Genomic DNA, 18,544 nt, shown 5'->3' with positions numbered 1-18,544 from the left:
AATATATGCCTATGTTTTATATTTCATGGTTTCAAATGTTGTCTACTTACAAGCCAGCCAGAAAACATAGCTTATTAGTTGGTATATAAATGCTGCAAATAAATAGAACAAACCCGGCTACTTCATAAGGTAGGACTAACTATATTTACAGTTCAATTCTGTGTGTATCTACCCAGAAGCAAGACCTATTGGGTTCAACCAGACCTACTCCCAGGTAAGTGAGAAGTGCAATTCTATGTGTATCTACTCAGAAGCAAGTCCTATTGGGTTCAATCAGATTTGCTCCCAAGTAAGTGAGAATAGGATTGCAGCCTTAAAATGTAAACACCTAAAAACACAAGGTGTGAATGCAATGAACAGGTATAAGCTTTGTTGTTTGATAGCTTCACGCTGTGTTAGGTTTCATGGGTTTACTTTTGCATTTAACTCTTTTTTTATATATATTGTAAGCTGCCCCAAGAACTTATCAGGTGGCATATAAATATTGTAAATAAATAACACACATTTTTGTCTTATAGGTCTGAGAGCCGGGATTTGCTGTGGATCCTTGCCAAGCATACAGTTGTTGACAACCCTGGACTTCTTCTGGCGTATTGTGTTGGTACGGTGGTGAGGAATGCAGCCCTCAGCTGTAGCACCATTCCATAGACTGAAACCTACATCTGACAGACAGATATGAGTCTTGCTTTGCAAAGTCTTATAACCGAAAAGGTATAAAATCATACCAGAAAAGTGGGTTACAAACATAAAAAGTAAACGATCGCATGTAAGAACAGCCCTGCTGGTTCGGACCAAATGCCCATCTAATCCAGCTTTCTGCTTCCCACAGTGGCCGTAAGCAGGGCATGAAAACGACAGCCCTCTTCAGACCTCAAGACTTGTAGCCATTGGGCAGCATCCAACAGGGCCACTTCACTTGCGCAACTGATGTAGCGCTTGTGTAAGCAACCTCTAGTGCAGCGCTAATAGCAAAAGTGGGTGTGATGGATTTTCTGGGGAAACCTGTTGTGTCAGCTTATGCCATGGCTGTTGCGCTACAGGTTGCTTATGCTAGTGCTGCATCAATTGCGTAAGCACAGCAGCCCCACTGGATGTGGCCTTGTCCTCCCCATCCATTCTTCCAGAACAGCTTGTTGAACTACCCAACATTTCTTAACACAGCTCACTGGGTGAACCCAGCCAGTAAATATCTCTTAGCCTGACCTACCACAAAAGGTTGTTTCGAGAATAAAATGGGAGCAAGCAAGGCCATGTTTGCTGCCTTGTGCTCCTTAGAGAAAGAATGTAATAAAAAATATAGTAAGTAGCTAAGGGAGCAATCCTATCAAGATCGATGGTCGCCTCCGACCCCAGGGGCAGCCGCCTATCCAGTGCAGGGCGGGAAGAGTGGTGAGGAGCGGATCTCCTCCTCACTCCCCCAGTCCTGCTTCCGCGGCTAGACAGCTGATTTCGGCTGTCTAGCCACGGGACCTCAGAGTGTGGGAAGCAGCGGCCAGACAACACATAAGATGTGTCATACCAGATTTCTGACTTCCCTGCCCCGGCCTGCCCCCGGGAATACCCTGTTTTTGCCACTCCGTGCTGCTCTTATGAGAGCAGAGGCAGTGCAGGAGGAGGTAGGGGGTGGGTTCTCCAGGAACCGACCTATCCTATGGCCATCTAGCCACTGACTAGCGGCCATGGGATTGTGCCCTAAGTAACATTACAATCCTATACCCACTTGCATTGGAGTAAACCCCACCAAACTCAAAGGGACTCACTTCTGAGTATACACATGGCCGCACTGTAAGTCATCTTATTTATGCCAAAGTATTTATGGGGACTAGACATCCCCAAAACTTCGGAAATGGCCGAGAAGATGTTTATCTGTCAACAAGCTCCTCCGGGCAATTGCTGCAGGAGGAGGAGAGGGGAAGACAGGAATCTTGTGAAAGTGACACAGGGGCATGCGGGGTTAAACAAGCAGCCTGCCATTCTCCCAAGGTAGGCCTCGCAGCGTTCCAGCATGAAATACAGCTCTGCCACTGCCAAGCGAGGATAGAAAACAGAGATACCTTCAATATGCGGAGGATTTCATATTTTAATGAAACGCAGATGCAGACCCCCGAATGAATCGCTCTCTGTCTATAATTAAAAGAGATTCTTCTGATGTCTGAAGGCTCTTCCTGTTCTGAAAGCCTCCTGGACAGCATTTCATCTCTTGTCCTAAAGCCTGATCCGAGTTTGGAGGAGGAAGGGAGTCCAAAAAGCGTGATGTCACCCCAGACACCACTTGCAATTCCCGTTATCCCTTCTGAAGAACTTGATTCTTATTGTCTGTCTATTGCCTCCTTTGATAGCTCCCTTAAGAGCCCTCACAGCTAAATGAGAGCTAGCAAAGATCTAAGGAGAACAGCAACCCTATAGTGAATTCCAAGGCAATCTGAGTAATTTTTCATGCAAGGCAACACCAGTTCCTTAGTGATTTAGTGACAGGACTAGACATCCCCCTTCCCTTTACACTGGATTTAAAAAATGGGAGAGAGAGAGAGAAAATGAAGTCATTTTTAAACAGCAGCGGCTTCAGCTAAATACCCTGAACTTTTTGAATGTTGAAGGTTTTTTTTCCTTTTCATCCCATCTGGGCTCCATTTTGTGAAAAATTAGGAAGGGTTTTGAGTGTATTTGCTAGATGTAAGCTGTGACCCAAAATGCTGGAGCAGACTGAAAAAGAAAATGCAACACAGGCTCTGCATTTCCAGCAGGCCATTACATAAATTATGAGCCAAAGTCAACCTATGAGCCCAGAATACATTCTAATTTTGGGCCTCCATAAGGTCCTTCTCACACTTAAAAAACACCAATATTAAATAAAGCTGTAGGGGGGCAGAGAGGAGAGGAGGGTTTAGCTGGCTGCAGACAGGGGAGAGTGAAGTCGGTGCTTCAAGGTGGCAGATGCTGGGAGGTGGCAGAAAGGTGTTGGATGAGAGATTTGTGTTCCATGCGGCCTGCTCCACACCTCCTAGGTTAACCTGCTGCCTTCAGGTGTGGTGGAGGATGCTGCCCCATCATCAGTATTGAAGACAGAGTCATCTGCCAGTCCAGTCAGCTTTTGTGCATGGAATGGGAGGGTGCATCGTTTTGTCCTTTGGCTCAGGAAGCAAAAATAAGCTCTGTGGTAAGATGAACTTGGCTAAACATAGTTCAGCCAAGAGATGTTGCAAGCTGGCCTTGCAAGACCTTAGTTCTACAGGCAGCAAGCAAGCTTAATAGGAAATGCACAGACTGAGGTTTACCAAAAAGAATAATAACGCCTTAAATCTACAGTTCGGCCTTGAGGCATACTAGTTGGAAATGTCTTCATCCTTTGCCTTTAAACATACACTCAGCAACTTACATTTATTTGCTTTTCTTGCATCCTGGGACAAACAAGGGGTGGGGACCTCAAGGTCAGAGGGAGGGACCATAGCTCAGTGGCAGAAGGTCCCAGGTTCAATTCCTGGCATCTCTAGTTAAAAACGGATCAGTGGGCAGTTGATGGGAAAGACCCTTCTCTCTGCTGGAGACCTTGGAGAACAGCGGCCAGGCAAAGTAGACAATACTTGGCTAGATGGAGTCTGACCATGTAAGGCAGCTTCACAGAGTCTAAATCTCACTGCTTTGTCTTTCTAAAACTTGGCACACTGCTGGATGTTCACGCGGCACAGTGGCAGCCAAGACTCTTTCATCAAGTGTATATTATTCTTTCCTCAAAAAATAAACAAAAAACAGACAGATTTTTCTACAACTGTATGACATTTTTCAAGCGCCCCGTATCATTCCAGGCGGAGAATTGTCTTTGTTTTAGATGAAGTTTGAATGCGTCCAGATGCTCCTGTGACAGAAATGGTATTTTAGGCACTGCCTAATTAACAAGCCTTTCTCAAAGTACTGAGCTGAAGGTTTTGCTGTGCAATGTGCCCTTCACAATGACCAAGTTTACTGAGAGCTACTCATGTGTCACAATGGTTTTTAAGCCAGAGAAGGTAGCAGCAGGAGGATGGATAAACTCCAGCAATCTTTATGAATGGGAAAAGCACCCCATTAACTGAATGGCACTGGCAGAATCATGGTTTTTACTCAAAGAAAGGTAAGAACACAGGAAGCTGCCTTATACCAAACCAAACCTTTGATCCATCTGGTTCAGTACTGTCTACACCAGAGATGGAGAACCTGTGGCCCTTCAGATGTAGTTGGACTCCAACATCCATCAACCCCAACCAGCACAGTCAATGGTCAGGGATGATTCATTCAGTCATTTGTTTATTATATTTCCATAATATAGAAATATACATTTTGCCCACCACCACCCCTCTCCAAAACTAGAGACAGCACTATCCCAAGTTCTTGTAATCCTGCTGTCATGACTCACTGGAGGAATCTTCAGAGGAGGAGGAGGAGACATACAATGCCAAGGAGCCAACCATGTCAGGGGACCTAGGGGAGCCTGGGCCATCAGGGGAGATCACTGTTAGTCTGTCCCCCTCAGGAGGAGGGGAGTTCCACCTGGCCCCCAAGAGCGTTGTCACCTCAAGAGACAGGCCAATAGGGCTCCTTTGAGAAGAACTGCTCAGTTATAAAGGAGGATTTATAAGAGGAAATGAGTCCTCAGGAGCAAGGTGTCAGGGTGGAAACTGAGCCCAGAGAGCCCCAGAGCAGTTCTGATTCTGAGGAGGAACAGCAATCCGTGGGAGAGGAGCCAGCTCATATCTCACAGGCTCAGCACCTGCCAGAGATTCCTCATGCCGGCATTCCTGAGATAGATAGTGACCCTGGGAGTGAGGGAGTGTGGGAGGGGGGCTTCTTAGATGCTCGACGCAGATGCAAAGAGCAACGAGCGATGGAGGGCGCGGAAAGGAGGCGTAGCACCCATTTGGCGCACAAGCAACGGCCGCCTCCCGTGGACCCAAGGGAAAGAGGAAGGATCTCTCCCTAGCCCATAAGTTCTGGGTCTTCAAGTGACTCTCTTTCAAATGGGGATCAACTGCCTACTTGAAGCTTAGGCCACTCTGCTGTTCCTTGCTTTAGTTGCTGGTGATTAGCATCTGAAAGTGCCATTAAGTTGTAAAAGGATTAAAGCTTTGAAAAGAAATCCTTTCGTCTGTGTCTTGAGTTGGCTATTGGAATCTACTGAGAGAGGCCGCCAAGGCGCTCCTGACACATGGCCCTCTTCCTGAGTAGGACTTTTGCCAGAGGGTCTGTAATATTGTAAACCACCCAGGGAGCTTTGGCTATTGGGTGGTAGATAAATGAAATCAATCAATCAAACGAACAAACAAACAAATAACACACTGCAGCTGAGCCCAGGGTGGGCCTCAGGAAGCTCTGTCTATATAAGCCTTCAGTTTTAGCCTAGCCAGTGCTAGAACAACATTGTTCTATCAGCTCCACTGCCTTGTATCTTATTTTTCTGACCTTGCCTTGTGATTGAACCTCCGTCCTATTGACCCTTGGACTCCCATTTGATTCTGCTTCTGGACTGTGTATTGTATCTGATTGCTTAACCGTGCTTTGACCTTTGCTTGCATCTTGACCACTCCTGCCTTAGCCTGATCCCATACTGGACTGAAACCTTTGTGTGTGACCATTTGCCTGCCTTCTTGCCTTGCCTTTTGGATTGCCCTGTAATTTGCCATAATGTGGAGTTTGATTCAGCCATAGCAGGACACTTGTTTAGAAAACATATGTGGTTCCAGACCTCAATGTGCAACTGATTCTGCCTCCTTATCTCCCACACCCCCATCCAGCTCTGATCCCTCTCCAGCCTGGACTTGTGCTTCAGCCTCCAGGAACTAAGTCAGCCGTCAATAGACAGATGGAGCAAACGCCTCCGCAGCTGAAGTGTTATTCCAACAGCCATGTTCTCGCACTGTTTACAACACTGTGAAGCATCCCTGCACAACAGCTACTCTAACAAAAAGAAATCTTATTTTGTTCTCCATGAGGAATATGGGAAGGCACCTTATGCCTGGTCATGCTATTTGCCCGTCTAATCCACTATGGTCCACTATGATGGGCAGTAGCTCTCCAGGGTCTCAGGTGGAGTAAGGTCTTTCCCAGCAGCTATTTCCTTAACCAGAGATACTAGAGACTGAACCTGGGACTTCTGCATGGTACTCTACTGCTGGTCCCTCTCCTTAGTCTAGCACGACAAGCACCACACAATTCTGCTGCTCAGGTGATACTTTCCCTTCTTGCCCTTGGCCCATGACAAGCCTGATGCAGTACTTTTGGTTTTGGTGGAAGGAGGGAATAAAAAGGGAGAGAGAGTCAGTGAGAGGGCCAGAGGAAGACCAGAGAGAGAGAGGAAGACCAGAGCAGGAAGAAGCAGCCTGGAGAAATCTAAATGCAGCTAGGGTAGAGGATCTTGCGTTTCTGCAACCTTTATTTTCTCTTAATGCCTTTTGTATCACTCAGCTCAATTCTGTAAATACCTTCAGCTGTAATTTGCTTGCTTAAAATTACCAGTAAACTCTTGTGGTTAAAACCCAAGTGTCTGAAGTGCCAGTCACCGCACGTCTACAGCCTAAACCCCATGGCATCTGGCCCCATCACTTCCTGGCATATAGAAGGGGAAAAAATGGAAGCAGTGACAGATTTTACTTTCTTGGGCTCCAAGATCACCGCAGATGGTGGCTGTAGCCATGAAATTAAAAGACGCTTCCTCCTTGGGAGGAAAGCTATGACAAACCTGGACAGCATAGTAAGTAGCAGAGACATCACCTTGCCGACAAAGATTCGTATAATCAGAGCTATGGTTTTCCCAGTAGTAACGTATGGCTGTGAGAGCTGGACTATAAGGAAGGCTGAGTGCTGAAGAATCGATGCTTTCGAACTGTGGTGCTGTAGAAGACTCTTATGAGTCCCCTGGACTGCAAGGAGGTCCAATCAGTCCGTCCTAAAGGAAATCAACCCTGACTGCTCATTGGAAGGACAGATACTGAAGCTGAAGCTCAAATATTTTGGCCACCTAATGAGAAGAAAAAACTCCCTGGAAAAGACCCTGATGCTGGGAAAGATCGAAGGCAAAAGGAGAAGGGGACGGCAGAGGATGAGATGGCTAGATAGCATCACTGATGCAATGAATATGAACTTGAGCACACTCCGGGAGAGAGCGGAGGACAGGAAGGCCTGGCATGCTATGGTCCATGGGGTCATGAAAAGTTGGACATGACTTAATGACTGAACAACAACAAAGTTTAAAAGAAGGAAGGTGGAACCCTTAAGGAGGCAAGAGATCCTTAAGGAGTTGCTCAGGGGGTCCAGATCATAAGGGGAAACCTGATGCTTGCCATCTACAAAGACACACAAGGAACACAAGGAAAAAGGGATGGGAAGGGAAGAGGGGAAAAATTAATTTGTCTTTCAGCAGGGCTGAAGGAATGGCCCTGCTTCCCATTCTCATGAGAACATAAGGACATAAGAAGAGCCATGTTGGATCAGATCAAGGGTCCATCTAGTCCAGCACTCTTTTCACACAGTGGCCAACCAGCTGTCGATCAGGAACCCACAAGCAGGGCATGACCACTACAGCACTCTCCCACCCATGTTCCCCTGTAACTGGTGTACATAGGCTCACTGCCTTTGGTACTGGAGGTAGCACATAGCCATCAATACTAGTAGCTATTGATAGCCTTCTCTTGCGGGAATTTGTCTAGCCCCCTTTTAAAGCCATCCAAGTTGGTAGCCATTGGTAGTGAATGCCACGGTTTAACTATGCGCTGTGTGAAGATATCCTTCCTTATATCTGTCCTGAATCTCCCACCAATCAGTTTCATGGAATGACCCTGGGTTCTAGCATTATGAGAGACACTGGGTTTCAGTATTATCCTGCTGGCATTATAATTAGGGCTCTTGTGTTCATCAGGGACTATGACAGAGGAAGAGACAGCCCATATGTGTGGCAGTGATTGGGAAAGCAAAGGTCAACACTCAGGCCAGTCTCACACACCGCACCTCAGCAAAGCCAGGTGAGCCCTTGATCTAGCCTAAACAGACAGCCACAACCAATCCTGGCCTATACCTGTATGACACATGATTTGCAGCACACAGCAGAGTGTGCGGTTTTATTGCTGATTAATTGTGTTGTCTTATTGTTACATTTATGGTTGTTTTTCTGCCATTGTATTTTATGCTCACCGCTTTGATACTTTTGTGGAAAGTGGTATATAAATCTGAATAAATAAATAAATAAAAATATGCATTTTCAGGCACTTGTTTCACACTTTTAGGTATATATTTGTGCCTAAAAGATGTAAAGTGGGGAAAAGACTCTCAGAAGCAATGGATCCTGATGGCTCCAATGTCAGTGAGGTGGTGAATCCGCTCCGGGTTTCAGTCAGAACCAGTCAGAACTCTAAAGGAGCTCTCCAAGTTGCGGAAGCACCTTGGAGAGCTCCTTTAGAGTCCTGACTGGTTCTGACTGATACCCGAAGCGGATTCATCGCCCACTGACATCAGAGCCACCAGCCTCCGCTTCTCAGAAGGGCTCCACATGTTATTAATGACCAGGCTGGGACCAGATTACAACGCACACACCCCCGTCCTGGCAAAGTGCTTTCTGTTGGGCTCCCTTCTATGTCAGGGCCCCCTTTGCCCACCGGCTCATCTGCACCACCACCATGGGGTTGCCTGGAAGCAGCAGCTGAATCTGGAGAGCCACCCATTATTTGCATTTCCCACCACGGCCCAGCATGGTGTTACACTGGCCGCTCGAAGCACTGTGGGAATCTTAAGTTGGTGGGCAGCTTCCCAGAATCAGCCGCTGCTTTCCAATAAGCTAAAGGAGCAGGTGAGAAGTGGGCCAAGCATTAGTGCTGGTGGGCCCTGCCGAGGTCATCTGGGCCCCGGCAGCTGCCCAAGGATTGCCAGGTGCCAATGTCAGGCCTGGCTAACAAGCAGGACAAGAGAGGAAGCTGCTAGCGACTCATGTTGGCCGTGCAACCAAAAGGCCAAGCAAAGACGCCGCTGACTCCTGCTTCAAGGACACAAGCATTAGGAGACTCCAGCGAATTCTCCGGTTGTGTCTTCTGCCTTGCCTCTGGGCACCAGATGTAATGACAAATTTTAAAAGCTGGGCTGTAAAAAAGAAAAAGTAAATCTATGTGCTGTCCTCAATGATTTATACCTTTTCCAAATGATGCTGCTTCCATTCCCCAAAATAGAAGAGAGATCGCCCTAGAGGAGGCAGGCCTGACCTCCCCAGTCCTCCCTTCTGAAGAAGGTGTACTTGTATATTATTGCTGTATTTTGGTGAACAGCAGCAGTCAGTAGGGGGGAGAGAGAAGGAAGCAGGGCACTATCCAAGAAGAAACAAATATTTTGACAGCCAGAATGCCTAGAAGTGTGGGAAATGTGTGTGTGCGCGTGTGTGTGTGTGTGTGTGAGAGAGAGAGAGAGAGACCGGCTGCAAGAGACACAGCAAAATCTGTATTAGTCCTAACATGCATGGCTCAGCAGATATGTCTGCTGTTATCTGGGGCTCGCCAGTCAGCTCCTGCACATCCTAGATCATAGTGCTAGGAGTTAACACTCTGCTGGCTCCATCATTCTCAGGAGCACAGCACTTGCCTTGAAACCCTCTCACTTTGGAAATCATGTCACATTGGCGTGAGAAAAACACACAACTGGTTATCGCTGGATGACACACCTGGTAATCCAGCGGGGCAGCTTGTCTGGGAATGACCTCACAGTAAGCATTTTAATCGTGGGTAACTTCAGATTAATGTCTCCCCATCACCACCAGCTCTCCCAGGAGGGAGAGTATGTGACGAATAATCCTGCCAGTGCATATTTGCATATGTGCTATTCACGCACATGTCTATAGATTAACACCACCCACTCTTCCCCGGATGCTTGCCTTAATTGCAGGCAGTTTCAGGGCTGCTTCTGACTTGACATTCTCCTGGCAATGATCTTGAGTCTCGTGGATTATTATTGCCATTACACAAGGGTGCAGGGGTGGGCAACCTTTCTGGCTTTGAGGGCCACACACAGTGCTGCTGGTGGGGTGTGCGTACACACACGTGCACGCGTGAATAGACTGACATGATTTAAGATAGCTTCCTAGGTTCCCAAGTTTTCCTGCAAGCAATATTTCAGTAAAGCAGCACGACGAGCCATGACTGCTGCCCCAGTGTCACACCAGTGTCTTCCATAGCTAGCGTAGAAAGTAAAATATGCATGCACACACTTCTTTAAACACCCAGATACACATGTCTGGTAATCATGGGCACTGCCAGATTTCTCAAAGGGGAAAACAAACTAACTATTCTAATGAGTGGGGGGCTGGGGTGGGGAGGGGGGAGAGGGAGAGAACGATCATCCCCCCTAGCATTACCAGAGGACAGAAGGTAACTATCTTAAGGTTAAATCAAACACAGCCAGGGCTGAATGGGCACAAATGTACCAAAATGACTTATGCGGTGGATCAGATGGGCGTACCAAGCCAGTAGCATCAGTGCAATGCCTTCCTGTGCTTGTGTGTAACCATTTGGGGGCATTCAGGATGACAGCTCCCGTGGGGAGAAAATTTAGGCCAGGGGGGATCAGATGTTATTAATATGTCCATGTGCCAAACCCCAACCAGGGAAGGATTTAAGTAAAAATCGACCATATTTATGCAAACACTTTAAAGCTGGTATTTGGAATATTGCTTTTGCTCGTCTACAAAAAAGGCCTTGGAGGGCTCTGTTCCCTATCCACACAAATATTTATACCTGCAAAAATTTCATTCTGCCTGCCATTTAAAACCCAGTCTAATGATCTCCTTTACCCCATCCCTATTTTCTTTAATGTTCAAATCCATACACAATTTCATCTATCTATCCTCATCTGGATCACAGCTCTTGGCATTTTTAGCTCAAAATATGAACTGGATTCTACCGCCCTTTCATCTGCAAAAACAATTGTCGCCCACTCACCACCAAATTCATTTTACATTGGATCTTCACAGCTTTATGCCATAACTTAACCTCCTGCCTGAATGTATATTCGGGTTGGCAATCTTCTTTGGTGCTTGAGGTCCCCCTCCCAATTTATGTCAATGCCTGCACTGAGATTTAATACAGAGATGACAGATCACTTTCTTATCATTAAAATAATTTCTAGAAACAGATTGGAACTGTTCTCTCTCCCCTCGCCACTCCTTCACACACACAAACACATGCACAGAAGCATAGCACTGAAGCAAAATAAAGATGACAGCACATTTGAACAAGGCAGCAATAAAACAGTGATAGTAATAAAGAATAAAAACGCTATATCGGGTTGCCACGGGAACCAGCATTCAAGGACTCCAGGTAATGCTGTAAAACACGCTACTGAGCATAAAGCACTAAGCAGGTTAAGAGGTTATTTATTATGTTACAACATACCATGCAGTGCCCTCTGGTGTGAGCACAAGACAGGGATGTGTGGGATTTTTAATTTTTTTTAAAAAGAAAGAAAAAAGAAAGTCTTCTATACCCTTTATAGGGAATTGTTGTTTGCATACTGAAAAATGTCCTTGGTGAGAGTAATTGCCAGGTTTTTCAGCTACAAAAATAAGGAGATGCAGAGTTGCTGCATTGCACACAGAGCGACCAAAAATAGGGGAAATTAGCTTAAGCCCTTAGGACTCTTTCTTGTACACTCTACGTGTGACCAAATGTTTCATTCAAACCAGCAGACAGATGCTGCATCAAGTGCTTGTAAACATTTAGAAGAAACCTGATGCTCGCCAGATAAGTCTGATTACAACGCCCACCATCCGCAGCCATCATGGCCACTGGCCACCATAGTAGAGAGCATGAGCAACGGTCTGTGCACCCATCTCACCAAAGCCTTAAAGATGCTTCACACACATGACTATAGCCAGGACAGGTCCCCAGATTTCCAGTGCGGGTCATGCTAATCATAGAATAGTATGGTTGGAAGGGGCCTATAAGACCATCGAGTCTTTTCCGTAATCTTTTCCATAGGTGCTGGGAGCTTAAAGTAACATCAGACGTTCAAATGCAGAGGACATTATTCTTTCAGGAGACAAAAAGCATGTGCCATCATCCTTTATTCCCAGGCTGCCTTTGCAGCATCCTCCCAGACTGCTGCTGCTGTTGCAAGCCTCCTCCTCACTGAAGCAGCTAGGGAATTTTAGACCCTGGACTCACACACATACCCTTTGGAGCTGGTCTAAAGTTGGTTGTTCTCTCTTCCCCCTCCACCGCTATTCCATGCTTGAGAATTTATTATTTATTTTATTAATCGCCCATCTGACTGGTCACCCAGTCACTCTGGGCGATGTACAATAATAAAAACAGTTTAAAACAATAAAATTCTACATTAAAAACATCGTATTTCTAAAAATACCCTAACCCACCCCAAATGCCTGCCTGAACAACCACGTTTTTAATGCGTGGCAGAAGCTCATTAAAGAGGGGGCATGGCGGAGTTCCCTAGGGAGGGAGTTCCATGGAGTGGGGGCCACCACAAAGAAGGTGAACTGCTTAAACTTACTTAAATCATGGCATTATCATGGTGACAGAACAAAATGGAGTTTGTTTCCTCTGCTAAACACACTGACTTGTGAATAAGCACCATTTTGTTTTGTAGAAAAGGAAAATATTTTTTAAAAATAAAAATAATACAATGTGCATCTGTAACCATATACATACTTGCCTGGCTACTTGCTCACTGTAAAATATTTCGTTTTGTTTTTTAAATAAGAACAGATGCTTCAGGGAGTAGCTTCAACTCAAGTTTGTATTAAGATTTTGTTAATCTGGATTTTATTATTAGCTGCTTCGAGCACCATTGTTAGCACAAAAGCAATATAATAAACTAACTAACGAACTATTAATAAGTGGTTCCAGGCATGTTAGCCCAGGTGCTGATGCTGGGGCTGTTTGCCACTGCTTCCATCATCTGCTGTCTTCTGGGTGCCTATTTCGGGGTGGGGGAACGTCTTGAGGTCCAGTCCTAGTTGCAGCGCTAGGCCTTCTCTCCCCAAAATGGCATGAAATGACTTGTGCCACCCCCTTCTTCTTATTTCAGGATTTGCCTGAAGCACCCACACCGCCACAGTCGGTCAAATCCTGAAATGTGGAGAGAGTGAAAATACCGGTCCTAGTATGCCTACATTCAGCCTCCTTCTACAAAGAAGCGCAGATTGGAAAGTTACTGTTGTGGTAAGTACAGAATATAATGTTAGTACCACATTCAGAGAGGAAGACAGCACCAAGCCCACCAGAAGGAATGAGAGAAACAACTGCACTCTCAGCTCCAAGAGAGAAGCCCTATGTGGTGTGCTTAGAAAGTTTAAGAGGGAGAGGGAAGTGGAATACTGTGAGTCAATCAATCATGCATTTTTGTTGTTTATTCGGTCAGTCACTTCTGACTCTTCGTGACTTCGTGGACCAGCCCACGCCAGAGCTTCCTGTCGGCCATCGCCACCCGCAGCTCCCCCAAGGTCGAGTCCGTCACCTCCAGAATATCATCCATCCATCTTGCCCTTGGTCAGCCCCTCTTCCTTTTGCCTTCCACTTTCCCTAGCATCAGCATCTTCTCCAGGGTATCCTGTCTTCTCATGATGTGGCCAAAGTACTTCAGTTTTGCCTTTAGTATCCTTCCCTCAACTGAGCAGTCTGGCTTTATTTCCTGGAGTATGGACTGGTTTGATCTTCTTGCAGTCCAAGGCACTCTCAGAATTTTCCTCCAGCACCACAGTTCAAAAGCATCCATCTTCCTTCGCTCAGTCTTCCTTATGGTCCAGCCCTTGCAGCCATAGGTTACTACGGGGAATACTACTGCTTTCACTATGCGGACCTTTGTTGTCAGTGTGATGTCTCTGCTCTTCACTATTTTATCAAGATTTGTCATTGCTGTCCTCCCAAGAAGTCAACGTCTTCTGATTTCCTGGCTGCAGTCAGCGTCTGCAGTAATCTTTGCGCCTACAAAACAATATTCTGTGGAATAGGGGAAAGATGTGTTTTGGTAGAATTATGTGTGTGTGTGTGGGCGGGGGGGGGGGATTAATGAATGACCATCAGAAACAGACGCGAAAGTAGAACAGAGAAAAAGAAGAGTGATTCCTCCATCCCTCATCAGTCAAGAGCCTGAGGAAGATCAGCTTCCATTTCATACCAGCCCCAAACTATCAAGGTTCCAAGGCATCTTATTTTAGAACAGATGTTAGGTGAAATCTGCCTATACAACGTAAGGATCTGGCCTACATTTTAGCTTCGGTGCTGCCATGTGATTGCCGTTTACATGTAGAATTCATACAAAAAGTAGCCTAATTAGCAGTATAGAGCAACCTGTTCACTGAGGTCATCGGGGATGTTTCATGGAGATATGTCTGATGGCAATTTGAAGGAGGATGTTCTCTGTGGTGGCCCCCATAGTGTGGAATGACCTCCCTTTAGAAATTCAAAATGCTGCAGGCATTTTGGCAGTTAATAAAAAGGCATTTATTCATGTGGGCATTCTCGGTTACTGATTTTTAGTACTGGCCTATTGAATTGTGGATATTTGCTGTATGTTTTACTATGGTTTTATTGTATTTGTTTCATTCTGTAAACTTTATGATGAACGGTGGTCTACAAATAATTTTTAAAACAAATAATACACAAATGATAAATATAACTGCATTTGCAGGATGGCTTTTTACCCCCTTGGTAGCTTGCCTTTTTTTTAAAAAGCAACATCCAACTCTCTTAGAATATCTATATTCTATTTGAAAGGCAAAATGTATGGACTAATATCCATTGCCTTTCTGAGCAATTAAAGCACATCTCAGAGTGTTAGCAGCACTTGCCCTCTGGAACCTGCCCTGAAGCATGCAACACACATCCAGAAATGCTTGTCAGATCCTATTAATTACGTAAGGCTTGGGCTTCCTTAGTATCATCTTGCCCATCAGCGGGTTTAAAGAGAACTTCTAAGTATCTACCCCATCCCACCCCCATTTATAAACTAATTACAGGATTTAGAAACAGATTAAACCACGGAAACACAGTGGGATTAGGAAATGAATTGAACGTAGTATGGACTTTGAAAATGCAATTCTACCCTATTGCTGATATTCTTAAAAGCCCTGGAAAACAGTGACCCATGTTGTGAAATCCAGAAATGCAAGGCTATGGCTGCAATAGTAAATATAGCTCGTACACATAATATAAATGCAATGATTTTACGTACTTCTTTCATGATATTTATAGCCCACCTTTCTTCCACCATGGAGGTCAAAGCAGTGTACGTGGGGGAGTTCCAGGCATTGACCACTCTTAGACCTAGTTAGCTGCAGTATTCAGAACATACGCTGGGACCATTGAGCACTATATATGCTACCTTCAATGTTAGAACCCTTACTTGCACTTTGCACCTTTACCGTGCAAAGCATTGTTTGTCTTTACAGCCCTCCATGCCCCCTCCCGGTAGGCCACAACCATCCAGTGAGCTTATGAATAAAAGAAATGGGGCTGGAACTAAAGCTAAATACTCTTTCCATTAGGGTCAGCAAAATAATATCACATTCACTATGAAATGTCCTTGAATTAGGCTTTGGAGTCAGCTGACCTTGAAACAAAAGAAGCACAAAGAACACTGCATTTCCCCTCGGCATCAAAGCAGACCCTGCCGAAAGATGCTAGTGAGAGACTGTTGTTCTAACTTCACCCAGTGAAGAAAACTTCAGTTCAGTTCTCCCCCCACTAAGTGGCACCAATGCACCGCAAACCACGGCGAGGAGAGAAAATGAATGGGCATTTTGTATCCCTTTGCCAGTTTCAGCCTAGCTGGCTACAGGCGAAAGAGAACAGGCATGGCATTATGTGAGCTAAATGCTTTCTGACAGAGGCCACAGACTTCAGCAAGCAATCAAAGAGCAGGAATTAGCAACAGAGTTCCACACTTTGTATGCAATTGTGGACTGCAGAGGTTTATTTCACCCATGACTCCAAGCTCTTAGATGGCGCTACACTGACCATTCTGGAAAAAAGCTAATTTGCATAAAACAAGCAACCCCCCCCCGTGTTGCATAACAATAGAAGTATTTAAATAAAAGAGGGGGGATATTTACATGTTCAAGAGCACAATCCTACTGAGACAGACTGTAGCCTCTAAGTCGGATGCTGCTGAGTATCCAAGTGCAGGGCGACCATAGCACGGAGACAATCCTCGCCTCTGTGCTCTGGCCACCTTCCATTTTTGGCTGGACAACCAATTTGGGCTGTCTAGCTGCAGCTTCAGGGAGGGAGAGGGAAGGCGGCTATATGATGAACAGGAAGCTGCATAACGTGGCTTCAGCAGTCGCTTCCCCACCCTGCCCCTGGGACCGCCCTCTTTTCTTGGTCCTGTGCTCCCTTTCCGAGCGCGGACACATAGCTGGCGCGGAGAGAGTCACACCGGCTACAGGGTGGCAGGGAGCATGGTTTCTGGGAACCGCATACAGAGCCCTGGCTCCAACCTCGGTTCCCAGAAACCCAACAATCTTATGGTCCTCTAGACAGTGTCTAGCGGCCATAGGATTGCTCCCTAATGCATTCTTGCATCACTGCTGAATGAGTCGGGGAGAACTTATTCCAGAGAAAAACTTTTGCTTGCTTCTAAGAAACACAGTCAGCAGGGACACAACAGCTTTTCACTTGGAGCCACTCATGTTAAAGATGTTGGATGCAAGTTTTTGAGTTACACAGAATTCTGCCATGCTGGATGTTCAGGTTAAAGAAAGAAAGTTGTGGGGTGGGGGTGGGGGAGAAGGATTTATTTTTTAAATGAGCATGCCTTATGTTATTTGGATTGTATGCCACCTAGAGTGGCTGGGTTGCCGGCCAGATAGGCGGCTAATAAAATAAAATAAAGAAATATACTGTCCATCCAGGGGTAGAATTCTAAGCCAAGAAGCAGCTAGATCCCCACAGGTCATATAACTTTCTTTCTTTGCTATTAAACAACTTGCTTGCCTCCATCAAAGTGAACAGACCATCTGTGTGCGTGTGTGTGTGTGTGTGTGTGTGTGTCTTTTCATTAAAATAAAATTAAAATCCTTAAATACAATTTGCCAAATATTTCCATTGTTTTCTGTTAACCTAAGTAAAAGATTACATGTTACCACCCCAAGATCATGATAACTAGGTAGCTTGGGCCACTGCATATATAATGGTCTGTGTACACATGTAAAAAGGATGTGGCGGCACATTACGAAGGTTTATTCGCACATGTGTGCATCATACAGGTATGTATGCCAGAGAGTTGCCTTGAGAAGGTCCTACTCGTAAAGGTGGCCTAAAAATCATTTAAAATAAAGCTGTTGTTTTTTAAAGGCTTTGGGATCTGGCCGCTCTTCCCTGTCACAGCTATAAAAACATGAGTTTGCCACCTCTGAAAGACCCAGTTCATACGTAATGGTGACAAATTAGTAGTCAGGTTAACTGTGGGTTGTTTAACATATTATCCTATGATTAATCTATATTGCCCAGGTTTGGACATCATCTAGCAACCCCCAACTAGCTCTGATTGGGTGTTGAATATTCAAAAAGGCTGTGGAACACTCCTGGCATGCACCGCATCAAATTGTGGGTTAATTAATTCATGATTTGCCACTATTATGTGTGGAAAGCCCCAATGTGTGAAGCAGCCCTCAAGTCAAGCTGGGTTTCTTGGCTGTTGTTTTTATCAGCTTTACCGAATTTACTGATTTTATTGATGTGTTTTATCTGCTTAATAATATAGACAGCATGAAATAGCAATTCACAATTCATTAAGCCCCATTTATTTCTTCATTCCCAATAAGGAATGACATGAGTTGAGACAGAGTTGATACAATCACAGATGACTCCTTAAAAACATCAAGACTCACAAGGAAATACTCCTCGTGACGGTGTGAGAGAGCACATGCTTTGCATGCTCAGTGTGATAGAGCACATGCTTTGCATGCAGAAAGTCCCAGGTTCGATCCCCAGCTTCTCCAGGTAAGGCAAAAGAATCCCATCAGAAACCCTGTCATTGTCGACAATACTGGGCTAGATGGACCAGTGGTATAAGCCAGCTTCCTATGTTCCTATTCGTGACTCAGCCATCCACACACATGTGTATGGATATGTTTTATGTTATGTTCTTTTCTTTACTTCCGTGGCTTTCATATATATCTATATCTATATCTATAACTCCATCATCCCGCCGCAGTACTACCCCACCCTGCACAGGCGTCACCTCTTCTAAGCCTTCTGATACAGAAACAGCAATGTATCCTTTACCATGACAGATAAAAGGAAGGACTTCTTCACACAGCGCATAGTTGAACTGTGGAATTCACTTCCACAGGATTTAGTAATGGCCACCAATTTGGACGGCTTCAAAAGGGGATTACACAAATTAATGGCAGATAAGGCTTTCACTCCCCTTCATGGATCACTGCCTCGTTGTGGCGAAGGGGCTTGCGTAACTCAGTGAAGCCATAAGCTATGCCATGCAGGGCCACCCAAGACGGACAGGTCATGGTGGAGAGTTCTGACAAAATGTGGTCAGAATAAAATGGCAACCCACTCCAGTA

The 18,544-nt window shown here is 45.4% G+C and overlaps 1 protein-coding gene across 2 annotated transcripts in view; it reads right to left on the bottom strand.

Annotated features, from left to right (window-relative positions):
* Window positions 1-18,544, bottom strand: part of FBRSL1 (fibrosin like 1) — a 965,642-nt gene that overhangs the window by 563,128 nt on the left and 383,970 nt on the right. The window lies entirely within an intron of this gene.

Source organism: Heloderma suspectum, chromosome 13 (assembly GCF_057233095.1).
Source record: "Heloderma suspectum isolate Gila_16-S chromosome 13, 16-S_ref, whole genome shotgun sequence".
Lineage (NCBI taxonomy): Eukaryota > Metazoa > Chordata > Lepidosauria > Squamata > Helodermatidae > Heloderma > Heloderma suspectum.
Note: the sequence above shows the minus strand (reverse complement) of the source record. Positions and strands in the feature narration are given on the sequence as shown.